A 26,724-nucleotide genomic window follows, 5' to 3' on the forward strand; every position below is an offset into this window, starting at 1 on the left:
CATATGTTGCTGTACTGAGTGTGGAAATGTCACCTCTCACAGATGGCTCTCCCTTGGGGCTCTGAGAAGGCTGTGGGAGAGAGGACATGTGGCACTGAGCTCATGGTGCTCATATGGGCATTGGTGGGGATGGGAAAGGGGAGCAACCAACTGAGCCCCATGGCTCTGCCCATGGCACCCAAACCCTAGCAGGGCTGGGAAAGCATCGGTGCTGAGTGTTAGAACAAGCAAAGAATACAATTCCTCCTGGAGTAAGTAATGAGAAGTGCATTCTCATAATATCATGTTCTCCTTGAGAGAGGGAGGAGGTCTGGCTGGTCTCACACCACTGATGGCTTCTGTTCTGTCACTGGTACAGCTCTGGGAAGCATAAGCCTCCCTGTGGGCTGCCTCTGAGGGCTACAGAATCAGGAGAGGTTTACAAGTGAGGGGTGGCACTGTGCCTTAGTTGGTCAGGAGGAGTTGGGGAAGGTGGGAATCCAGCAGCTTGCATAGCTAGGAAAGCAAATGCTACTAATTCTCCTTAATGTCCCAAATGATCTGCAAGTGCCATCGCAGTGATATTCTATAAATACCTCTGTTCTTAGAGCCTCCCCCCGACAGCTCTGCCCACCAGAAGCCCACTCCTCCAGAGAGGCGTGCCATCCACCAGTGCTGACTCCCAGCTGCAAGAAATGGCACAACTAAAAAGCTGTAGTGATGTGACAGCACCCAAGGGCTTACAGCCACCCAATAATCATTGCTTTACTCAAAGGGAAAAGGAAAAAAAGGATACAAAAATCCTGCCAGCCTATTTCTGTGACATTCCCCTTCTCTGGCGGGCAGCAATCAATGCTGAGGATCTGCTCAACAATCAGTTCCTCTAAGATTGGGGGGGATCTCTTTGCCTCTGCCCTGAATGCTGAGTGAGCCCATAAATCCAGTTAGTCACACTTGCTGGATTACATTGGACCTTGCACTTATGCTTTTATTAACAAGATTGTTTACTATATAAGGAGCTTTATATAACTCTGAATCAGGCGTGATTTGTGTAACAGCACAGATGACGTGCATTGCCAGCCATCAGTTTTCCCCGTGCCTGTGTTAACCTCCAGCTCCCAGCCCGTGCTTAAAAAATAAATAAAAACCTTATTAAGATAATTAAATAGCTGACTCTAATCCACTTTAGTGGTGCTGGGAGGTTTAAATCTAGCAGTTAGCTCTGATAACTCAGTGCTGCAGAGCGCCATGCTGCCCATCAGCAGAGCCACCAAAGCATTGGGGTTGGGGTGGGTTGTCCCGTGTTGGTTGAGCATGTTGTGAAGGCTGAACCATGCACTGCCCACAGAGCACACATCACTGGTGTCATTAGACAGCACCTGATCACAGCTGAGCAATCCCTGCAGTACCACAAACCTTCGCTCGGCTTCTGTTTGTTCCTTTTCCAGCCTGGTTGGTCTGATTTTTGTTCAAGTGACTCTGCTCCATGGCATTTATAGGGTGTATGGTGTAAGCATCAGTTGGAGTTGTCATGTTGGAGATCAGGGAGCATTTCTTTTCCACAGCCAGTGCTGGAGTCACTGTCCCCAGAGGCGATAAGGAAATGTTTAGGTGTTTTTTACCAAGGGATGTGGTTTAGTGGGGGGGTATTGGTGGTAGGTTTATGGTTGGGCTGCATGACCTTAGAGGTCTCCTCCAACCTCACTGACTCTACGACTACATGATTCTGTATCTACTGGGTAACCGTGTTGGTGTCAGTGAGTTTGCAGACTGAGCTCAATAGCATGGATTCGTAAGATCAATTTACAACAGTGGCACGGTGCAAGTGGATCTGTGCTGTGCTGAGCAAGGCATCGTCCTCCAGCCCACCACAGCAGGGATGAAGTCATTTGAAAATGCCAGCAAGGAACAGCACCCCATCTGCTCCCTAACAGCACCAATCCTCACAGCTGATTCCTTTCCTACCATTTATTTTACTTACTGGTCCCTATGAAGTTAACTTACAGCTTTGTTGCTGTGCCACAGCCCAGTGCAACTTACTGTGTCATTGCATCCACTGAAGAGAACGGTGCTGCTATCAATGGGAAGGCAATTACCAAAGCAACAGCATCACTACTGATGTGATCAGCTGCAAGGATCCCAGTTTGGGGTTGATGATGTCCATGAGGGTGGCAATGGCAGCAGCAGGAGCAGCCCCTGCCCACCTGTGGGCTTTGTGCTCTGGTCGCACACCAGCACTGAGCACCCAAGATGAAGCGGCCCAACCCTTGTTGGGGGTTTGATGCTGTGAGTGAGGCTTGTTGGATAAATAAATATTCCAGAGGCACTCTGGGTTATGTATTTTTCATGAGCTCGTTATGCTATCAGAAGTGGCCTCCTTTAAGAGGATCAGATGCATCTATAGCAGATATAATTTTCCCAATGAATAATTTGTTGGAGAAGCCGGTTCTGTCCGTGTCAGTGAGAAGAAGGCAGTGGAGGGTGGGGGCACAGAGAGGTGTGCAGGTGGAGCAGGCACTGCCCAGCAGGCGCTGCAGGGGGCTCTTGCTGAGGCACGCTGCCATTGGAAATATGTAAAACTTCTGGAGGAAATCCATGTGAAAGTGTGCTTTTACTGCGAGTTTGGAGCCTTTGGGGAAATCTGAGAGCTCTTTGTTTCCCCACGGCCATCTCTGCTGCTGGCTGCAGTCACGCAGGAGACAACAACAGCAACAACTTTGGGATTCTTTGAAATCCTCCATCCGGCTGTTATGGTGCTGGATTTAGAGCATGGATTTAGATATTGATTGACTCCGAGGCGGCAAACAAAGACTGCTAATTAGTACATGAAACAAAAAGCTAGCTTTTAATTAAACGCAGCTTAGCGAGAAGGACCTGCTGCACAAAACTCCCTTTGCAAAACAGAAATGTGTGCAGTAGAGCTTCCAAGCAGGGCTGGGGCTGCAGCAGAGCACAGCAGGAGCAAAGACCTGCCTTGGGATGACCCTCAGAGCTTTGTCCCCACACAGGACTGGGGTTTCCTGGTGAGAAAACCTCTCCTTTCCCTGCGCAGAGCAGAACACAGCCCTGCTCCATGCACTGAGCTGCTCTGCCAGCCTCGAGCTGACTGCTGCCACGAGGAGCCAAACACGTGGCAAACAGCAGAGAATAACATTAATATCAAAAAGGCATTCATGGTTTTAATCAAGGTTTGGGGGGAAAAGACAGCTTAACATGGCACTTCACACAGTTGATAAAATGTTTGACATTTACTGCTGCCTGTAATGAATCTTGTCTCAATTTTCTCTTTTGAAATGCCACTCCAGATACTGTATCTGTAGGGTTTAAGCAGCACTTATCCAACAAGGCATTGCCATGACTGAGGATGTGCAGTGGCAGTGCCTGGCTGGCCCTGCAGCGCTCTATGGCCCACATGCAGCCCTTCCCCAGTGCCAGTCAGTTACCCAGGATCTCAAAATGAGATGCCAGCCCCAGAAAATGGCATGTTTTCCTTCACTGTGCCCTTCCTTGTATGCTTTGTTCATTAATGAAATTAGTAAGTGCAGCCTAGTGTTAGCCTCCAAAATAAGCTGTCTCGAGATGAATTGGAAAAATGCATTTCCTGTTAGAAATGTTGCTTTGTTCCCTTCCTTCAGATGCTGAAATTCACTGTAAGCCTTTTCCTTTGAAGCCTTTCCTCTTCAATGAGTTCTGGAACAGGGTTGACAGCACAGTGACATTGGGTCACTTGGCACCTGCAGCTCCTCACACCGTAGACCCACTGAACCACAGGACATCTTGAAATGGAAGGATCATCAAGTCCAACTGCTGGCTCCACTCAAAACCACCCAAAATTCAGATGAGAGATCCTGGAGGTGATCTCAGCAACCATTGCATTAGTAGGGGGTTTTGGGCATGTGAGGCTTTGGCTGTGAGGGAGGATGGAGAGAAACCAAAAGTCTCTGCTTTGTGCTGTGAGAAGAGCCTCACCACAGAAACCCACCCCATTCTGCAGCTGCTGTGGGTCCAAACGTGGAGCAGAGCCCAGCATGGCATCTCCCAGTGCTTTATCAGCAAATGGCAGATGTGCAAACACCTCCTGCTTCCCATGGCACTGGGCTGCGCTTGGCCTAAGGAGAGTCCTGTTCCTGTGCTGCAAGGGCAGAACACGGGGATATCAGCGATGGCACACAGGGTGCTGCTGCTTGGCTGCGTCCCATGCTTCCTTTTGTACCCGTATTTTCATCTTCCACTCTTTTATTTTTGTCCAGAGGAAGGGATGAATTATTCTGTGAAACGTTAGCGCCTGTCTCGGGAGCCCGTTATGGAAAATTAAGTTTTAATAGCTTTGAAATTGAGGTTCTTTGGGTCAATAGGACAAGATTCTGCCAGTGGAATGACAGATCCATAAAGGGGGGGAAAAAGCAAATATTTTGTTACTCATCAGAGAGCCTCAGCCCGAAGATAACAGGCAGAGGCTTAAAAATGCTGCTGTGATCTTCAGGCTGCAGTGCTGTTTAGTCATCAGCTCCTTCTTTTTGTTGCTTGAATTGATGTCAGCTTTGGGAACAGAGCACATGGCTCGCTGTCCTGAGACGTGCTTGAGAATTCCTAAAGTTACTGCTGATGTTTGAAAGTCAGCTGTGAAATAGAGCTCTCAAGCTCTCACCCCCCCCATGCTCTTGCAGTGCCCAGCATTGAGTGACCCCAATCAAGTCCCCATGGACCCATTGCTCAGCAGGGAGCTGTGGGCCCTGCATGGTAGCAGGGAGTGGGGTCCTAGGCATGGCATTGCTGGCATTGCAGCACTGGAAGTGGGTGCAGGGTCATTTGGTGCTTGTTCTGTTAGCAGCCTGTTAAAATAAAGGGGCTGGAACATAAGCATCCCATCCGTATGAGAACAGGTAATTACCAGTGACTTATTTGAAGGGGAAAAATGAAATGCGATAAAAACACAACGTACTTTAAATGGGAAATGTAAACAAGGGAGAGACAATGCCCTCATTACCGGAGAGTTGGAGTTTGATCCTGCTTTCGCTAATTAAAAGCAGAGTGGAATCAATTACAGGAAAACAAGGAGACTCTCAATACCTCCACACTGAGACAGCAGTGCTGAGAAAAGCTGCTAATTCAGCTGGCGTGGGAACTGCTCCATCTCGAGCAGGACAGAAAACTTGCAGAGAACTTCTGCCAGAGCACTGGAATTATTGGGCTCGCTATTAAAAGCAATGAATGGATCGTAATTATTCCTAATTTCATATTCAGAGATCATTGCCATCCCTGGGAAGGGCAGACGGGGAGGTGCTTCAGAGCCTGCAGGCTGCCTGAAGTATTCTTAGAGTGGAGAATTCTTCCCCATGCTTTGCATGGGCTGTGATGCAGAAGCTCTCAGGGAGGGCAGGCAGCCTCTCCCTGCACACAGAGCTCAGCAAGGAGCTCTGTACACACACCTCTGTTGCAGGAACGTATCCCAAAGGCTTTGTTCCTGTGAAGTACCACACGTACGGCCGTGCAACTGACTGTGAATTTTCTCTTGCAAGTGCCAGAACAATGCAGGCTTCCACTTCTCCAGCTTGATGCATGTGGAACTAATGACATTAACACCAGCAGCCTGGTAAGGGTGATAGGAGTTGTCATCTTGGACAAGTTCCCAGGGAAATTTGTAGTTGGAGTGTTACAGGCCTTGTACTCAGGGTGACTCCTGCCTCCCCAGCACAGCAGCCCAGCTCCTGGTTTGTTGTTGCCGGCGTGGGCAGCGCAGCACTCCAATATGGGCTGTGCTCAGGTCTCTGGGAGCAGCCAGGGAGGAGATCAGGCCCACGCACTGCCACCACTGTGTCAGCAGCAATAGAAGCAATCTCATAATTACCTAAGCCAGAAGTGCCTTTTTTCCTTCCTAATATATATTCCATATGGCACAGAAACCGAAGGCGCATAAACAATGGCTAAGGAGATTTTTTAAAGGAGATTATTATATTAAAAGATGGGGAAATCTGCTGTTGGTGCAAAAAATGTACATCTCGAAACAGAAGCGGCTCCTTGCATCTGCTGCACTGGGGGGTGATGGCTCAGCTGTGTGCAGGTTCACCAGAGGTGCTCTGATCCATCACCTCCCCTAGGACTGATAAATCAGTGTGATAACGATTGCAGCATCTCACCCCCAACTTCCACAGCCTGGGTTTCACCAAGGCACTCAATCACTGATCCTCACTGCGACCTGCAGAGCTGGCTGTGCCCGGGGCATGGGAGCAGTCTGTGCTGGGAGCAATGCTGGCAGCAGTGCCATGCTGGGAAGCTCTCAGCACCGTTGGCTTCTTCTTCCCCAGGCTGTTCCCCTCCCGCTGGCAGCGTAGCAATGCACGGCCAGTGCCTCCCAGCAGAGATCACCCTGCTGAGTCCTGCCAGCTGCTTACATCTCACTGCTCCTGTAAAGTCACCTCCTGCAGCAGGCATCCTATGGCCCTGGGCAATGCTCCTGCACCAGGACGAGCCGTTCCTGTGCTGCCAGTTGGTAGGAGCCCCAGGCAGCACAATGCCCTGAGCCGGGGCTGGGAGGAGGCTCTTGGCAAAAGCCCTGTGACCAGAGCTCGGAGATTTACACACTGCGTTGGGCCGACTTCTCCCGCTTCCCTAATGTATGGAAATGTCACTTTGCTTTAACTCTTGCTCCGAACTTCTGTCCTCCAATCAATGTCCAATTTCCTGCCGAGGATAAAGCCGTACATTATTTTTGGCTGACCAATTCAGCTCAGGGCACTGTAATTTCTCCCCGTGCACTCAGAGGACAAATGCTTCACCGTGACTGCCTCGGAGCAATGACAGAACAAGCACATTCCTAATGACTGGCAGAGTCCACACGAAATATATTAAATATATTAACTCTGGCACTCGCTGGGTCTCAGGAGATGCTCTGGAGAGCTGTTCACTGCTCTGACTCCACTCCCCAGCGCAGCTCTGGGAGAGGATGGTTCATTGCTCTCCGTCTCTGCTTGGAAATTTCCCTGTCCCTGCTGGAGGTCAGCACTGTCTGTCTGCTCCCAGCATCCTGGCTGGCAATGGGGTGACCCCACATCCACCTCCCAGCAAACTCCAGAGGCAACTCCCAGAGCTTGAGCCCAAAGCGCACGCAGCCTAGGATTTGCCTCCAGCATAACAAACAACCCCAAAATACACTGAAAGATAGCAACTCTGAGCAGCATCTGCCACATAGGCTGCTGCTGGGAAGATGGGAAAATTGCCCTTTGTTCTACAAAAATAAATCTGAGGGAAAGCCCTTTACAAGCAGGCAGTGTTCCCCGGGGTCTGCCAAGGACTTTGCAGGCATCGCCGTGAATAACAGTTTTATCTGCAGAGTTTCATTCAAAATGAAGCCTCAGACGTGGCCCCAAATTATGGGGACGCTGTGAAAATGGCATTATAAACTATTGCTTTTTCTCCACGAGCAGCAGCGAGGCGCAGGCCAGACAAAAGCTAGCCTGGACTCTAAATGTAATAAATAAGTCAGCGGAGCTGATAAAAATAAAGGATGAAATATAATTCAGCCACTCAGTGACAGATCCCATCTTAGCTTTGATGTAGGGTCTGTTGAAGCTGTCATTGCTTCAGGAAATTAAAGAATGAGCCCATTAGTGGGGATATTTAAAGATGTTCATATTAAGATTATGACTTCCCAGACTCAGCTCGGGTGGGGAACTCATGTGGCCCACAGCAGCTCTGCGCATCCCCACACCGGGCACAGACCAGAGGGGCAACGAGGAGCCCACAGCCACCCCAGGAGCTCCAGCTCAGCCCAAACCCGAGCTCTCCGATCTGAGAAAGCTCCATTTCTGGATCGCCATGGCAACGGGAATAATTGGCCTCAACCTAGAAGGAAAGTGCCATGTGGGTCAATGGGCAACAGCAGGAGCTGGGGTCGGTGCCACGCAGCCAACGCACGGCGCTGGGCATCGCCTGCTGCTCTCAGCCATTAAAACAAACAGCACTGCTGGCAGCCAGGAAGCCGAGCACATCGCAAAAGCAAAGCAAGAGAAGGAGGAGAGGAATGGAAGAGGGCAAGGCAGCTGAAAGGCAGGTCGGGGGGGCAGCGTGGGGAGGGCGAGCTCAAGGACAAGGGGATGCCCATGGAAACCTGCAGGGTGAGGAGGCTGAGGCCTCTGGTCCTGGAATGTTGAGAAACCTGATGGATAATTGTAATTAGCTTTTAGAATTTTTAATTATAGAAGAGGTATAAATAATCACAAAGCACAACTTTGCTAATGAGAGTCCTTGTGCTAAGAAACACAGGGATGCATTTGTTAGGGAGACTTTGAAAGCTCTGCTGTTAATTAGGTGTCTCACCGCCAGCAGGGTTGCAGGAGAAGGAGAAACATGTATACATTTAAATCAGGCTCATTGTGAGAGGTATCCAACATCAATTATGGGATAGCAGGGTGCTAAAATGAATGCACTTTGTAATTAGCAAGCAGTGCTGAACAGCCTTCGCTTCTTCTACGGGTGCATTTGAGAGGCATTGAGCTCTGGTCAAGGCCTGGGTGCTGAGCTGCTCTCCTCTGCTGTGGGCATCCCTGGGGCTGGGGCCACACACAGCCTCCTCAGGGCACTGCACTGCTCCCTGTTAATGGGAGAGCAGAGCCGGGGAAGCCTCAATTAATTTAATTAACCGGGAGGCCAAAGCCGGATCCCCAGCCCAGTGATGCTGCATCACAGCACTGCTGGGGAGAGGCAGGATGCTGTGATAGGCAGTGGGTTCAGCCAAGCTTTGGTGGCGCCCCTCTTTGCATGCTGAGCTGCTGTCTGAGCCAGCACTTCCCTTCCTGGAACTGCAAAATGGCCAAACAAAACAGGAGCAGCTTGGGGCCTCTGCTGCTGGCGCTGCCTTTCTGCTGCCTTGCTGCTCATCAACAAACAGAAGAGGAGATGACAAAGACTGGAGAAAAACTTTTTTGCTATATACACATCCTTAAGATCTTCCTTTCTGACTACAAACTGCACGCCTTGCCACAGGAGTTTATGCAAGCAATTACGTTTAGCTTGTATTTGGCTAAATCTAATGAAGCAATGATAAACAGCTCAGCGTTTTCTTCCCTAATGAATAATGAATATTAATTTGGCTGTCAGAGAAGAGCCTCTGCTTGCTGCGCAAGAGCAGATTTCCCTATTACAACCTGCGGAGAGGATGTGTTTCACCAGAAAGTGTGGCATTTTGGTATAAGAAAGGGAGGAAGGCAGATTTCCCCTGCGCAGGGAAGAGCAGAGGCAGCTCTCTGCCATCCATGTCTGGTAGTAACTCAGTGAAGAGCTCTGCCTGGATTTGCACAGTTAAGGAGCAACCAAAGGATGCTCAGTGCATGCAGCCCCAACAGACCAAATCTCACCTGGCTCGCAGGGGATTTTCCTGCCCTACAACTTGTGCATTGCTCCCTACCCCATTTCTTCCCCATCTTCTTAGACAGAACACCATGACACAGGGCAGAATGGCAGCGCTGTGCTCAGCTGAGGGCCAACCCCTCCACTGCTGTTCTCACATATGGGACGCTCACGCACGTCCCAAGCGTTACGATATAAATCGCCACCGACCATCTGCTGCACCTATCGCCAGGCTGGATTTACAGCAGCATAACAATGACAAACTGCACAGAGAAATCACAAGAAGTGCCTCATGCGTCTTAGGAAACGTGGTGAAAGTTACCTGCTTCCAGCTGAAACACCTTTTCCCATCCGTAAATCAGCGACTCGCACTCTTAGATTGGATACAGCTGGAATTAACATCTGTGGCCCACAGGAAGAAAATTTCAGAGCAACCAGTGCTGGAGAAACAAATCCTAAGCGTAGTGAGCCATAAGCTTTAAGTACAGCGAGGCAGAGCCCTGGAGTAGGGAGGGAAGGCAGTGAATTCTTTTGCATCAATACACAGAACGACGTCTCAGTGAAACTCATAAATAGCTGCGAGGTATAAAACGGTTCCAGAGACCAAACGCCCATCGCTCTGGAGAGAGCAGCACTGCAGCATCTTAATTCTGCTCTTCCCTAAGAGCTAAATACAGGAGGAGGGTGCAAAGCAGTGCTGGGAGCAGCACGGAGTGGCTGCTTTGTAGGAATGCACACCCTGGGGATGCCCACCCCCACTGCAGCTGTTGCACTGATGCTCAGGGCGATCACCCCCAGCACAACGCCTGTTACGCTCCATTAAGATATAATGGGAAACCAAATGTGCTGTTGTGTATCAGTCAATACTGTTGTTCTCCTTTGGTAAACTGGGAGATATTCTGTTTTCACAAGAATAATAAAAAAAAAAGCATCATAGCAACATCCTGATATTGAATAGGGAAGAAGGAAACAGAGAGATGGAAAGGAATACATGAGGAACCCGCTGTGGCTGCACCCCTCGTGCTGCTCCCATGGCCCACACATCACATCACACCACCCCCATGCTCGTGCCCATGTCCAGACCAGTGCTAACTGATCACATCCTCACCATTCTTGACCCCCCCCTGCAATGCCTGTGCCAAAAATCCCCGCTGTACAGCACAACTCTGCACCATCCCCACACTGAGCTCTGAGCACACCAGCGCACGGCTTTCCCTCTCTGCTTCTTTCTTCTCATCTTCCTGAACAAAATATCAAAGCATGGCCCTGGAAAAGAAATCTGAGGTCTTCAGCTTTACAGGAGTGCATTAATCTACTGTTTGATGGCCACTTTTAGAAGCTGAGGAGATGCCGTGCTGCCATCAACAGGAGAGCCCTGGGGCCAAAGCCACTGCCACCAGCCCCATCCCAGCCACCAACAGAGATGACAGTGGGCACAGGGAGGGGGAGAAGCAGTAATAAATCCACCCCCTCGCACCCCACACTGCCCTTATGCACCTGAATGGGGAACAAGGAGAGAGAGGCACTGGAGAGGACAGCGGCTGCCTTGTGCTGATGCTTGGAACGCACTGAAAGGTTTGCACGTGGTTTGAACTTTGTTCTCTGCAATCCAGCTCTCCTGGTGAGCCTGCAGCCCGCCGATACTCAGCACTTCAAAACTGTGCTTTCCTTGGGAATCAGCCACGCAACGGATGTGCTGGGCTGGTGTTCTCACTGCTGTGCTCGTGACTGAGTGTTCCTCAGAGCAAAAACGAGGAGAAAGAAGATATCCTTGCCTGCACAAATACAATATGCATTTCAATCCCAATAAAATTACAGCAAATAGAATCTGCAGCATTAGAGATAAAAATGGTAATGAGTTTTAATAGTTGGCTTTGATTTCCTCCATTGAAATTGACTCCAGGAGGCTGATACGGCATCAGGGAGGTGCTGGACCCCCACTTGCACATCAGACAGCTGCAGGCACACCGGGGGGTGAAGGCACAGGGCTGGTATTGGTGCTGCTGGTATCACTGCTGCACCCATGGGAGAGGCAGCAGCCCTGTAACAGGACTGGTTATTGATCCTGAGCAGGCTTTTAATCAATAACCCGGGCAGTGACCCCACTCCAGGCATGGGCAATGAGTACTGTGCTAGGCAAGCACCAAACCGATCGTAGGACAGGAAGAATTGGACTCCATGACCTTCTGTGTGTGCTGCTGAGGATGGAGAGTTTGCATAGGAATAAACATCTTAATTGGCATTATTACTACTTCTAATGAGTGGGAGACCACGGCAGTACCACTGCCATGCCGTCCATCTTCCCAGTGTGCTGGGGTGAGCGCCTGCTTCCTCATTCACAGCTCCCCACTCGCCTGCACTGAGCCCTGTGGTTTTCCGCTTCCTTCTCCTCCTTCATTCGTTTGTCTTTTGGCTCTGCCTTGTCAAGGAGGAACATTTGATGCCATTTCCAAAACGAAGCGCTGAGCACAGAGCTGAGCTGACCTCGGTGCCCCGACGTGCTCTGATGCAGACATGTGGGTCAAATAGCAGGAGGAAACCTTGAGACATTCCTTTTTGTTGTTGCATTCAGGGAACTCAAGGGCGAAATTCGAGCATCAAGGGGAGAATCACTCCTGCACCGATTTGTGAACATCTTGTTGAGACGTCTGGGATCAGATCTGAAAATATTTCAGTGATGCAGAGAGTGAATCGGGGAGTCATCTGGGTTATCCACCCCTCGCTGGGGCTGTGATTGAAATGTTTGTGGCTGAGTTTCAGGCAGGAAGAGCAGCGCCGTCACACCCCGAGCATCGACTCTCATCTTTATACCCCAGGATCTCCTCAGCCTCGCAGCAAGGCTGAAAGGAGCATTCATCATCTTCGTGCACGCTCTCCTGGCTCCAACCCAAGCGTCGCTGCTGGTGGATGCTGTTGGTTCCCAGACTGCTGGCATGCTCAGATGGAAGCGTTGCGTTCCTCCCCTCCCTGCTAGCCAGCTGCCCAGAGACAAACCGCCCTCCCCTGGGGCGCACATTATAAATGCTTAAGCAAATTAGCCATAAATAGAAAACGTAACATATGGGTCTGTAAGATAATGTTTCATTATAAATTATCATATTCTCCAGGGAGATACGCCTCTTCCCTTCGCACCAAAGACTTTGAGTTTCTTCTTCTGTGCAGACTGCAAGTTTCTGCTCCCTTTTCTTCCCCGTAACTGTTTCTGACGCCGCTTGGATGCGGTACTCTATTTCTTGAGTGGGGAAATTGGGATATGAAATTCGCTCCAACCGCAAATCCTCTCGGATTTAATGCTCTCTCATGAAAGAAAAAGTGAATGCAGTTCTTTTCTGAACGAAAGCACTGAAGGTTACACTTTGCTGCTTATCCACTTGACAGGCAAAGCAAGGACAGCAAGACCTCTCCCCAGCGCTGTGGGATGTTCAGTGCTCACAAGCAAGGAAGGAAGCAGACTGGTGGTTCCATTTCTGCTCTGGATTTGAACAATTCCCTTCCAGATTGACTGTGCCCATGAGTTATTCCCCCTGTAGAGGTCAAGTTCCCTTTTGCTTCTACTTGGGTTGAAACGTTCAGGAGGAACCAGCTCACCTCATTGCTGATATGGAGCCGTGCCCTTGGGGACCACACGTGGCAGCATCCATGTGCTACAGGGGAGCATCTGTGCGATGCTGCATGGAGCTTGGATCACGTACACACATCAGCAGAGAGCAGATCTTTTCCAGATAAAACAGTGCACACATAGACAGATTCCACGGCCTGAAGTCTCAGCACAGCAAGCACTTTTCTACTGCACACACATATGTACATGTGCGCCTCCATACAAAAGAAATTGAGCTAATTTGAACCACTTCAAATGAGATTATTATAGACTGAGAAAATTCACCTGCCTTAATTGGAAAAATCTTGGCACTTGCACCCTGAATCTAATTGATGTCATCAAAGCACTGAACGAGCCCTGATTTTGGTAGTTACAGCCACACCTGGCATCTCTGCCTCTCCGTAATAACCAAAGACTTCGGGGAAAGAAAGAATATAAAGTAACATCTGCTGCAATGCAAATATTTGGGAAGATTGTGGCTGCTCATACCAGAGCCCACTTGCAGCACCGGCGGGCGGTGAGCTGCCAGCAGCGGCCTTGCAGCAGCAGCGGGACCCCAAGTGCTCACAGCAGACGTGGTGAGGGATGCTCTGGAAGCCCAGAGCTTTGGAAAACCTCTTCCATGTGCTCAGCTCAGTGCCCCACAGCACATGGGATGTGGAACCCTCAGACCTGGGGGGGCAGCAGCCATGCTGATAAGGACTGCATCCAAAATGAGCGTGGATTTAATTAAAGCAGAAACACATTTAACAGGCCAGCCGTGTTGCAAACTCATTTCCTGGTAGGATTATACAGGAGCAAGTGGCTTCCCCAGCAGCTGCAGATGTTTGCAAGTTAAGTGTGAGCGCACACTTCAGGAAAATAAAATAGCAGAAGCTACTGAGAAATGGAGCAGAGCTGCACCCCCAGGTAGGCAGGGATGATCCAAATCCCTCCTGGTACCAAAATAAACCTGGCAGGGAGGGATGCAGCCACACGGGGAGCCTGCGAGACGCCTGGCCGCCCTGCCCTCCATTGCTCACGCAACGCCGTGCCTCGGGAAGGAGGATTTGCAGTGGCTTTCTCAGCAGAGCTGAAGGGTTTAGAAGAGATCCTGTTATGTTAGGGGACAGGTGACTTAACTGGGTCAGATGGCTTTGCTCTGAAAAAGGCTTAAACCTCAGCATTAGCCTCCTTAGCAAGTTTCCTGGCAAACTTCAAAAACAGAAGCGAAATATGCAAACGCAGCTCAAACTCCACCCTCCACGCAGCTCAGCAACGTCCCTGCTTGCAGTGCTGCCCACCGAGACCCAGCACCGCTTCCAGCACAACGCCCTGAGCTTCTCTCCCCATGGCACTGCGCATCCCTCGGGGGGCCCGTGCTGCCCTGGGCTCAAACGTGGCCCTTCCCCTGCCGTGATGGACGCAGGCACTGACCAAGCTGTCCCCGCTGCATCCCCGGCTGGAGATGAGCGTTAAGCAGATCAGCTTAATCACTTTAAATAAGAAACAATCAGGACTTATCCTCACAGTTTGCGGGGCTTTGGTTTATTGATTCAGGCAAAAATAACAAAAAGAAAAATATTGCCCTGAGGTTTTGTGGGGAAAAACAAACAAAGAGGAGGAAGAGGATGAGGAAAAGCAGGATGGTGGTTGTAAGCATGGTGGGAAAGCAGCCGCTCCTGCTTGCAGCGTGATGCCCTTCATACAATCATAGGCTCCTCTGAGTTGGAAGGGGCCTTTAAAGGCCATCTAGTCCAACTCCCCTGCAATGAACAGAGACACCCACATCTCCTCCAGGTTGCCCAGGGCCTGATCCAGCCTGGCCTTGCGCACCTTCAGGGATGCAGCATCCATCACATCCCTGGGTAATCTCTTCCTATGCATAACCACCCTCACTGCAGTAGAATCCACGCAGCTTGTCCCCACTGCTGGAGACATCAGTGCCCCATTGTGCTCCCCACTGAGCATGGAGCCCTCAGGGAACACAAGCTGATGCCTGCACTGCTTGGAGCTGTTGGTTCCTTCCAAGGCTCTGACAGCTTTGAAGCAATGAGGACATTGGGGTGCTCAGAGCCATTCCCTTCCCTTCAGAAGCCCTCTACACCCATGCACGATTTCAACCAAGCAGGAGCAGAGGCAAAACCCATCCACCACGAGAATGGGTGCTGAATTATTCATCCCATTCCAGCCAGCATCAGCATGCTGAGCACCAGCTCAATCCTAAACCGACACAGATGTGGCAGAGCACAGGGCCTGAGCACAGCATCGTATCCACAGCGTTACTGAACTGCTCCGATGTAAATACTGCACACATCCAGGAGAGCAGCCCGTGTGCACGCTGCACGTCTGTGCAGAGCAAACATATTATGCCATTTCTTCAGGCCTTTCATTCCACATGTCATTTTTTCTATATAAGTATAGGTTTACACGAGAGGTAATTATCATCCTTTCAAAGCTCTTAGTTCTGAGTAAAATGAGACGGAGTATTATATCTGTAATATAATCGTAAATAAAATGGGCCGTAATAACCCCCAATTAGCACATTAAAACATGATGAAGACTCGTTTCATCATTCCAGTGTAAACAAAACCTCCAGGAACACCTTATATTGACAAGACAGCACCGGTTGCTTCCTTTGAAGGGCAAAGCAAACCAAGTTTTCAGGCTCAGTGCTTCTCTATAACTGTGCTCACGGCAAGGAGCAGAGCGGAGGGCTTTCCTGCGCCCCATCCATCCCCTCCATCACCGTGTTACAAAATGAAGCCTGGCTGTGCAGAAGCACAGCTCCATGGCCAGATGCTTTGGGGCTCAGGGGAAGCACACGGGATGGGGCATCCAAGCCCCTTCACATGGGGCACAGTGTGGGCTTGGTTCCAAGGCGCCCGGCTCTCTGCAGACCCACGCAGAGCAAACAGAGCCAGGCCTTTCCCAGAGCCGCGACTGCAGTCCCCAAGGGAGACTCATTTCCAAATGATCTTGTTAGACATTGTTAGAAATTGATATATTTGCATAGCATGAATGTTAAAACTCAGAAAGAACTCAAATGCCAATTAGAACCACGGCGTGTTTTGTTGTTTTCTTTTTTTCTTTCCCCTCTTAATTAATCAGTCATAGAAGAGCAGCTCCAGGTGTTTTTCCCTGACTAAACAACAGCACAAGTCTATCGTTATTAATCTTGATGACCCAAGCACCATCAGCATGTGCAGATTTTCCTGAGGTGAGAGCAGACAGGGAACCATGGGGCAGTGATGCTCTGGGTACCACAGCTGGGAAAACACAGATGTGAAGAACAGCACCTCCAGCAGCAAGGGAAGCCAACAAGCAGGCTGCAAACCCACGTCATCATTTTTAAATCACACTGATATCTTTCTTTTCCATTCTGCTCTACAGAACGGGCTGGGGGATAAAAATATATATAACTGTTTTCTAAAGATTGGACCATTATTGGTGATGAGTTTTACCAAAATCACTCTTCTGGGTGCTGAGCAGCCCAGCTACCTGCCTGGGGCTCCTGGTTACGATGCACAACATGCACACTGCAGCTGTGATCATTAATACAGGACGGTGCATCACAACAAGCACTGCAGTGTTTGGCTTTGGCAGATGCTACGCCCTGTCTGAGACACGCCAGCTACTCCTGGGACCTCACACTGCACACACCATCAGCCAGAACCCCTGGAATTTCCTCATAGAGAGCAGTGAGAAAGCAAAGAGTCAAGCAAAACTATGCTCAGAGGCAAGCAGCATCGCATGGGGGCACACAGGGCAGGCATGTGGAAAGGCAATGGCACTGCACACCTCTTGGGGGAGGGACAGACAGAGGGACCCCCCCACTCAAAACACATCCCCCCAGGTCTGGGTCCATGCATGGCTGCTGCTGAGCTCAGTCCTCATTGACCTCCCCATGCGAAACAAAGGGGATCAGGGCTAACCAGCAGCACCCAATTCATGCATCCTACTACAAATACTTCAACAACAACAACAAAACACAACAGAAAAACACCAAAAGCCACTAAAAATCTCTTCCCTAGGGAGAAGTGCAGATAGCATCTGAGATAAATGGAAAAGAGAGAGAAGAAAAACCTCCTTCCACTTAGAAGGTAGCGTTTCAGATATGCAAATTCTTTAAACACGTTTTTGAAATCCTGTCCTAAAAACACTGTTAAATATTAATTATATTGCTATTTATAAACGCATACATAATTAACAAGAAAAATTAACGTAGCAAGTGTTGGTGAAGAACTTTCTTCCAAATATTTGAATAACGAAGCATAATTGCGTTTCGATGGGAAAATGTCAGAAACGCACCAAAATGTTTTTCTGTTACTGAAGCTGAAATAAACCCAACATCTCACTGGGAAACACCGGCTCCTGGTGATGCTCTGCCACCTGACTCACTGTGTTTTCTGTGCTCTCTGCAGCTTTAGCACAGTAAAGGCCGCAGGAGGGGCTGCTGTTGGCCCAACACGCCGTGCTCAGCTGTGAGCATCGCTGCAGTCCTGCCCACGGCTGGGTTGGGTGAGCTGAGCTCCATCGGGTTTGCTTTGCAGGCTCGTGGGGAAGGCACTACACCACACCACCCCCAAGGAGCCCACACAGCCCCGTTCCCACCGCCCAACCCGCAGCAGATCCTTCTATCACCCATATCAGCCATTTTTATGGTTCTTTCCCCCTCTTGGCTTTCAGAGATGGGGCAGCTTCGCTCCTCCCAGCCTTGCCTGTGGGAAGCCTTCGTGAGAAGTTTCACAGACGGGCTTGAAGCACCATCCAACTTTGCTGCTTTTGGTAAGATGTCACGGAATGCAGATGCCAGGCAGCTCTGCTGCTTGAATTCCTGACCTCTGCTGCTTTTGAAGCAGGAGAACCATAACAGGAATGCAGACATCTCTAATTAAGGATTAGGCTGGGGAGAAGCACAGGAGATGAAGGGCTGTGTTTGATCCCCGGCTCCTTTTGGCATCCCTGGGGTCAGGACAATGCTGGACCCAAACAGACCCACCACAGCCATTTCTAAGGTTTGCACCCCAAAAGCAATGCAGATCACATCTTTCTTCCCAGGAGGACACAGGACATGCTTCTGCACTTGGTCAGAGGGCGTTCCCATCTTAAAAGTGAGATTTGCTCCAATGAATTCAGAATAAGTTACATCCAAATACTCCTTTTATACCCCATTGCTTTGCCCTGAGAAGTCCGTGCTGGCTGCTCTCCTGTTGGCACAGACTTCATCTCCAGCACAACCAAATGGGAACTCAAGGAAATTACTCCCTATATTAAAGGAGAAGGGTATTTTTTTCCCTCCCCTTCTGCCTCCTTCGTAATGAACCCTTACATGAAGGCCAGCCTGCAGTTACCCACTCATCCATCACACATCCCTATCTGCGGCGCAGGTTGACTAGATGAAGAGGTCCATTTAATTTTAGAACCAGGGCTATCTGCGGGGAAGTAGGCAGCCTTATTTTACACAGGAATCTTATTTTTCTCCTCTAAAAGAACATGAAGTTCTCTCCATTCTGCCCAGCCAGGGACGAGGCAGCAGCACTCATCATTGCAGATGCACCGAGGACCCACAGCAGTGCTGGTCCAGGCTCCTGCTAACACTGCAGAGCTCGTGCTGTGCAATGCCTGCCTGGCAGTGATGAGGAGGTGTAAACACGAGGAATTTAGTAGAGCATGTGAAAGACGTGCCATCAGAACACACATTTTTTACTGTAATGCAATCTCCATGCAGATCTCAGCCACAGGCCGGCCCCATTCATCCATCATTAGCTGTGAAAAATGAAACTTCCTCCAACTTTTCCACATTCAAGAGATTTTCTGTTTGGTTTCCTCGTTTGCTCTCTCTCTTAACGCTTAACATGACTGATTACATACAAAACCTAATGTTCCAGAGGTCTAACTTTCTGGAAGATTCATGGCAGAGCTTCTCTATGTTTTCCAGAAAGGGAAGTATATTTATTTACTGCACTTTAAGGGAAACACAGCATCTCAAAGCCAATTCCCTAAAAGAGCTCTTCTGTCCTAAGGCACTTACTAAGAATTGCTTCTGCTCAGCTTATATATTACCATATAAAAGAGAGGGGGGGGGGAAAAAAATGACCTTAAAATTTGGGCAGATGTCTCTGGTGGGTTTTTGTTTTGTTCTCAAGAAGAAGTCACGCATGCAGCCCTCCCCAATGGCCTCCCAGCCACCAGCCCACGCAGGAAGAATCCATTATTCAGCCTGATCTGCTTTCATTGCTGGAAAGCAACGGCTGTGTCACTGCCTGAGCATCTCTGTGCCCAGCTGCCAAGAAATGCCCCTTCAGATCTGCGTCCATCTGCAAGGTCCATGCAGGACAGCCCAAGCCATGCCCTGGGAGCAGCGAGCAGCATTCGCACCCCCCTCCTCTTCCTCAAAACATTGCAGGTGATCAAAAATGCGTAATGAAGCACGCAGGCAGCTCGAGATTTATATTAAAAGGTTAAAGCAAAACAGATCAAAACATCCTTTATTCTACAGCCATTTCCCAAACGTAACACGTTAGCCCTAAGGTAAAAATCAATGTTCAAAGCCTGTACCAATTTTCAGAAAGATAAATGCTATGTTTAATGCTTTACAGCGGCGATTGTTCAAGAAGCTGTCCTTGGTGTATATGAGACAGTACCAACATTTCCCAATTAATGCCTGCACTTTGGTAATACAGCCCTCGACTGGTGAAGGGTTTGAGGAGAGAGGCTTTAAAAGGAGATGAAAACAGGCGCCTGCGAGCGCTCTGCTTTAGAACGATTGATGCTGATGGCTCAAAGGCCATCGCCTGCTCTCCTGGCTCCAGATCCAGCTCCCTCTGCCATTCCCAGCCCTGACCCACGCAGCATCCCCAGCTCTCCACGCTCTGGGACCTCGCAGTGCATCCCAGCCCACATTGCACTGCAATGGCTCCCACCCCAGCGGTGATAAATTCCCCCCCATCTCTGCTTCCGACTGCAAAACAGAATAAAAGCAGAACAAATCCCACCCGGCACACGCCTTCCGCCTCTCCCTATATAACAGGAGAGCAATTTAACTTGGAATGTATCGCTGAAAACCCGAGCACAGATCCGGGATGCCATAATTAAAAGCCTGCCCTTATCTGCAACGTGCCGCGGTGCGCCATCGGGTCGCAATCGGTCTCCCCATATCAGCAGGAGTTCGTGCTGCTTCAGGGTGCTCACACGCAATCCCTGGTGAAGAGTGAGATAAGGGATCCAAACAAGGGCTCCTTTTAGCCTGCGGCAGTTTAATTACTTGTTGCACGGCTGTCTATTCAGAAAGACAAGAGGGATGGATTCACCTTTTTTTTTTCCTTAGCTGATTCTCAGACACTTCCTTTACCGTGGCAGGGAAAAGGAGGAAGGGAAATGCATCCATGCATTCTGCAAAGCATCACTGGGGTGGTGCAGCACTGCCCTGCATGGAGCGCTGCTCCCCACGCTGCCATGGGCCTGGGTCACAGCACAGAGCTGATGGCAGAGCAGGGCACTGCTCCCTCCACAGCAGGAATTAGCAGCTAACAAACAGTTCTCCTCCCAACCTGAGCGCACTCTGCTTCTTTAGCCACGTGCTTCCTCAGCTAAAAGGTTTCTTTCATCCCCTCCCTCCCTCCCCCCCCATCATCTTGATAGATCCCAAATACAATAATAGCATTTGCAGTGATAAAAAAAATTAGATTGCATAAAATTAATATCGATTCAAATTAAACCATTCGTCTCCTCTCACTTCCCAGCTCCCCAGATACAGTTATTGCATCAGCTGCAATAAGCCAAGTAGAACTACAAGTTTGACTTGCAGCTTTTGGTTTCCCCCTCACCACCACCTCTCCCCTCCAAAGGAAGAAGGGAGAACCCCTTCTGCTGAGCACTGTTTCTCAGGGCCTCTTGGGTGCCCAGGCAGCATGGAAGCACCCAGAGGACCCAATCTTTCCTATGAGGCACTCAGTGCTGGGTCCCTCCTGCTCACTCCATTCCTTTCACAGCCTTCTCCTGGCAATAACTCCAAAAGGAGGAAGGAGCTATGAATGCTTCTTGAAATTAAGAAGAGTGTGTAAGGTCTGGGAGTGTGGGAAAACATCCTCAGAGTCCTTCATCCTGGCTGTCACTGCACCAGGTCAGGGGCAGCCCCATAACCAGAGCCCCAAACAGCAGTGATGGGCACTGCCAGGAGAAGAAAGAAGCAGAAAGCAAAGCAGGTTTGATAGGAAATGACATGTTTCTGGGGGTCTGGGCTTGCTCCAAGGGGAGTCCTTCACTGCAAGGCAGCCTGCCAGGCCTGACCCAGCATGGGATGCACTGGTGAGGTTACAAGCAAAGCTCTCCTGGCTCAACGAACATCCACTTTTTGGGGAAACCATTTCCAAATCAGCTGTCACACTGAGCAGGTGAGCTACAGTAAACTTCTGTGGCTTGGAAGCAGGGCAGAGTTCTTAGAATCCCTCTCACCAGGCAGATTTGGGTCTAAGCTGCTATGTAAAACCCCATGTAAATGCTTCAGGAGGGAGCCCAGCTCCGTGCAGGCACTCAGCACAGCTCCACGGGAGCAGAGGGCACCTGGGGACCTGAGGAGCATCCCCAGCTTCTCACAAAAGCACAACAGCCCAAGCTCACCTTTCTTACATGTGATATTCAAGAGTCTCAGGCACACAGAGTAATGGAATTAGCAGAATTGGCTTTGCCACAGCAAGCCTGAGCTGAAACCAAGAGCTAAGGCTCATGGAAACCTCAGAGAAAGCATGGCTAAGGGCAGACTGGCAGCCCAGCTCTTCCTCTTTCTTTTTTTCTGGCTCCGATCTATTATGAGCAGTTACACTCACATCCCTCTTCCCGTGCCTGTCAGCTATTCTTTAGCTCAGCCTCGCTCCAGACTATTCTCTGATGCCTTGTTGTCCTGAAAAGTGAACATGAATTACTGCCAGCTCAAATTAGTGTCTCTCCGCGCAGGGCGAACAGAAATGTTGAAGTCGGGGAGGAATCTGGATCTTCAGATCTTTGTGTCTGGTTTAACTTATGTTAAACACCGCATTATCATCAAACTCCTGAGAAAGCCTTTGGCATCGTGGTCACCTCTAACAGGAAGCCCATTCTCCAGGGGGTTCTGAAGGATGCCCACCCAAAGGAGGTGACCAGAAGCAGCATGAGCAAAGCCCCAAAGGGAAATTCAACTCCATGCATGAGTTAGACGTGAAACAGCAGCCACTGGAGCCTAGCTAGAGGCAGTGAGCATGGTGTTATGGCAGACCCGTGTGCAGCAATAGGAAAGCTGACACAAAGGCTGTCCTGGCCAGGAGGTGCAGAGGATGGCTAAAGAACTGAAAACCAAGCAAACAAAGCACCAACTTGCAACAGTGCAACGGCCCCCAGAACACTCTTATGGTCAATGAACTGCTCCCACAGGAGTCCTCTGGTCCATATAATAAACTATGGCTGAGATATTTCAGGGAGATGGGAAACACCATTGGATTTCTTTGCCAGCCTGAGCAACCCCAGCAATCCCAGCTGCGGGGGGGAAGAGAACCTTTTCTCAGGGGCATCGATGGATTTTATCAGTTATGCATTTGATTTCCCAGGCTGAGCAGCTAATTAGCTCACATGATATGGCTTGGAAACAGCATTAAGCTGCAAGCTAAGCCAACAGAAGCCAGAAACAAACACAGTTTAATCCAGATTCGGTCTAGTTATCTTCAATGGCCTTCCCAGGCTGCCCTCAAACTTGCAGAGGGGTATGTGTGCTTTATTGACCAGATAGATGTGCATTTCCAGAGAGATTACAGCCACATGAAGGGAGTTTTGAAATCTGGATTATATCCATAAGCAGCTCTTAATGACTCCTTTGCAGCTGTTACAACTCTCGTGTAAATACTGAGCGAATGTTCAAGGCTCCATTAAAGAGAAATTCACTGTACTGTCCTTAAGGATTGGATCTCTCCACAAACCCCAGTGCATGGGCTGGCCCTCCCTTAAAAAACAACCACACAACCCAGCCCTGGTTCAGCTCAGCTTCCGGGGTCCATAGCAGAGCACTGGGGGCATCCTTGTGAGAGATGCCTGAGTCCAAAGGGAGCCACTGAGCTGCTGGCACCTCAGACTTTGAAGGGAAGAAAGCAGAGATCACAGCGAGCAGATTTTGTTATTATTATTGAAACTTGACAAGCAAATATAGCATCAGAACCCCAGGAAGATTAAACAGAAAAAAATGAGCTCCCTAAACTAATGAAGTCCTTGAGCTCCAGGGCAACAACGGTTAATAGTGCTTCTATCTCAACTGAGGAGGCAACAAAATGCTGTTTAATTGTAATTTTAAATATGGATTTGAGGATCTTACCCATAAATCATGGAGTCAGATAAGGGCTGCGCGTAATGACAACTTGTCAAGGGACAGAAATAAAACTCATCTCAAATGCTTTAAGATGAAACGCTGCAACTCAAGGCGCTGTAAAGCTTCAGGGGAGACTTCAGCATCTACATGAGCCACCAGCCCTCTACAGCCCTCAGCCGTGATAACAGAGCCCACATATTAACTGCAGCGAGTCAGAAAAATCAGGACAGTTTGGAGAGTGGTTTTTCTACCCAGTTTCAATGAGAGAAGCGCCAGTAAGGCAAAAACCCATTAACCAAACTTGCATTAGAACACAGATCTGCACGTGAGGGTTGGGCAACCCATGCAAGAAGACCTGCAGCCCAGCCACCTCCTGCCCTCACACTGCACTCAGATCAAAGCTGCCCACAGTGGATTTCAGTGCTGTTTTACCACTGGGTTCTCCTTCACTTCACATCCCTACAAAGGCTCAGCCTGCAGCTTGCTGCCCAAGAAGCCCCAAGCAAAGCCAATGGCACGCAGGCAGCACCCCACCATCACAGCCCCAGCAGGGAGTCTGAAGCACTTCCATCCCCCTGCACAAATGGGCAGCGAGGATGTTGTCATCTCCAACGCCCTGCTCTTTTCAGTGGCTTTTAATCTTTTTATCCATCTGTAAAATTTCTAATTAACTGAAGTAACTAACCAGCGTTGCATGAACTCAAACTGAGAATATTACAGTCAAATACATAATTAAAAATTTCTGCTGCGTTGCTTCCTTCCGCCAGTTACATAAGTTACTGCACGTAGTGCAAATGCCACAGCCAGAAACCCAATTTGGATTATTTCTGTTCTGCTTCAGCCACAAGGAAGCACCCCCAGCCCTCACCCCCACCCAGCCCCCCCAGCAGCTCTCCACCTGCGCTTGCTTTGGGCAGAGCAGTGCAGGGCTGGTGCTGTGAGCAGCTCTAAGTGGTGGGAGGCAGCAGGCTGCAGCCCAACAGCACAGGCTCTGCTGGCAGGCAGAGCTGCAATTAGAGCAAAGCACACACTGGGCTCTCTCCTCCTCAGCATCAGCCCTGGAAAATATTCTGCAAGGAGCTAACAGCTGCTGGAGCTACAAAGAGAACTGAGCCTGCAATGGGGACAAGCCAACATGCCAGCCTCCCTCCAACACATGCATGTTCTAGTGACCCACCTGCCCCCGAGCTGCACAGAACCCACCAGATGCATCACTCACTGCCCCCGAAAAGCCCACACAACCCCCAGTGTGCCACCACCTACCTAACATCAGTGCTTGGAGAGGATGAGCAGCTCCAGGAGGCACAAACAGGCAGCCCTGGTTCTTCCCATGCGCTTAAATCATCTCCAACCCAACCAAGCTGCAGTGCCTGCCCAGCAGGCTGGATGCTGTGCGCTCCCAGCCATCAGTGCCAAATTGACCCCATCTGGGAGGGGAGCACAAGTGGGGATGGATGGCTGAGAGCCTCGTTGGCCCAGGTGCTGCTGGTTCTGCTGGTGCTGAGCCCCTGCACTGGAATTAAAGAGCTTCTGTGCTGACTGAGGCTGTCATTGTGTTTGGCTGCTAAGGCAGCACGGTTTGCTTTGCAGGGATTTTCTTGCCTCATAGACCAAATGGTGCTTCAAGTTCCTGCTAGCTGTAGAAAAGCCCTTCTCACTAGCAAGTGTGACTGATGGGCTCTCTGTCTGTCCCCATTGCTCTTTCCATGCCACCACGCACGGCTGCTCCTTCCATTTCACATATGCACTTTGCTCAGCACTGCATTATGTGCATTACATCCACGCTTTGCTTCCCGTAGGCCTGGGTAAAGGTTCTGCAGGATGAGCTCTGTGCTAACAACCATGGTCTGCAGTGGACTCCCATGTTTATATGAGTGCACTGGAGAGCTGCAGGTCCGTGGGATGCAGGAGGGATTCTCTCCACACTCCCTTTCCAGCCACGCAGGGTGCACCATGGGGGGTATCTGTGAGTAATGCCCCCACTCCTGGCAGTGATGGCCTTTAAAGATCTGGCCGTGCCCTGAAGCAGTGCCTTTGTGAGGATGCTGTGACTGCTGGAGCTGCAGACTCCCACCCTGAGGTGCTGCAACCCCAGGATTGAGCTGGAGGGAGGCAGCTGCTGCTCCTGGCACGAGGAGGGCTGGGTGTTCTCGCTCCACTCGAAATCCTCTTTAGATCAAAAGGCATTGGACTCTGACTAATTTCAAAGCACCTTCTCACATCCCCAGCGCAATCTCTCGACTGAGCTCTAATCCCTGCAGCTGCCAGGCAATGCTGAGCACAGCCTGGCACATCCCGGTCCCCACTGCCAGAATTATCCGTGCTTGGAGCCCGCACTGCCTGGCAGAGCTGAGAGGGGCACCATGGCTCACGCTGTGGGATGGTCACAGTGATGGGTGACACCTGGGAGCGGTGACAGCACCCACAGCCCCAGGTCACTGTGCCCATCACATCACTGCCCAGGGGTGACCAGAACAGGCACAGCCTCACACAGGAGTGTTTTACAGCTCTTCCCGACAAATTATCTGAGGGCACTTCAAACTCCGGTGCTATTACGCCATTATCTGTGCCTAATTTTCCATTCCATCCCCTAACATTTCAATTTCCCCCTTCACTGATCTCCTGCTTTAATAGCTCTTCCAAACTTTGTTTAAGTTGAGAAATGCCCGTTCGGTTCTGTTCCTGCCGCCCCTCCTTCCCTTCCCCACCTCCTTCCCCTCACCACGTTTCTCTGCTCAGGGGCACAGTTCCCACATCCCCACTTCCTTGGGAATTGTCCCTCCTTGCAGTCAGCCCCACTTGTGTCCTGGGAGTGAAAATCATGGATCTGGTGAACCTTTGCTTCCTCTCCATTCTGCAAGTCCTGAAACTCAGCCCAAGTTGACAATGTGCTTTTCTATCCCCCGGCGCAACTTGGAGAGCAAACTGTTCCAAGTCAATTCAGAGGGTTACAAACACCATCAGACGGTCTCCAGCAAAAGGCACATCTTTTTGGCCTTTTGTCCTTCCTCTTTGTGACCCGTGAGATGCGCTGAAGCCTTTTGGTTCACTGCCACCCACGAGTCGCTGCTGCCTGCTGGCTTCCCATGGCCCCAAAGAAAGGATGTTCCCAAGCCCCGGTGCTGCGTGCTTGGGCTGCCACAGGGCTGTGATTCCCCACAGCACAGGATCTCTGTGTGTTGTCTCCCTGGGACCTGGCTTGCTCTGTAGGGCCTGCACCACGTGCCAGTCTTCTTAGGCACAGTGGGTAGCGCAGAAAGAACCACACACAGCTTTTCTCACCTGGCTCGAAAGGGGAGAATTGCTCAGCAATGGACTCAGCAGATGATTCTCTGTGCCTCTCTGCTGCTCCATCCCCTGCTGGTTCACACCTCGGCAGAGGTGTTGGGTCCCTCACCCGGTCGCTGCCCTCTGATGGAGGAGAGGAGGTTGGGGAATCAATTACGACAGACAGCGTGGGAACTTGCCTGTCCTGAGGGGAAAGGTTGAGTTT

General features: G+C 50.1%; 1 long non-coding RNA gene across 1 annotated transcript; it reads right to left on the reverse strand.

Moving 5' to 3' along the window:
• Positions 1-6,560: 6,560 nt before the first annotated feature.
• On the reverse strand, positions 6,561-24,750 carry LOC125703454 (uncharacterized). The gene is made up of 3 exons (XR_007380861.1): positions 24,495-24,750; positions 9,647-9,824; positions 6,561-6,660 (listed from the first exon to the last, which is right to left on the reverse strand). It is a non-coding gene; the product is annotated as an uncharacterized LOC125703454 (long non-coding RNA).
• Positions 24,751-26,724: the final 1,974 nt, after the last annotated feature.

The sequence above is a fragment of the Lagopus muta genome, chromosome 21, assembly GCF_023343835.1.
Source record: "Lagopus muta isolate bLagMut1 chromosome 21, bLagMut1 primary, whole genome shotgun sequence".
In the NCBI taxonomy this organism is placed as follows: Eukaryota; Metazoa; Chordata; class Aves; order Galliformes; family Phasianidae; genus Lagopus; species Lagopus muta.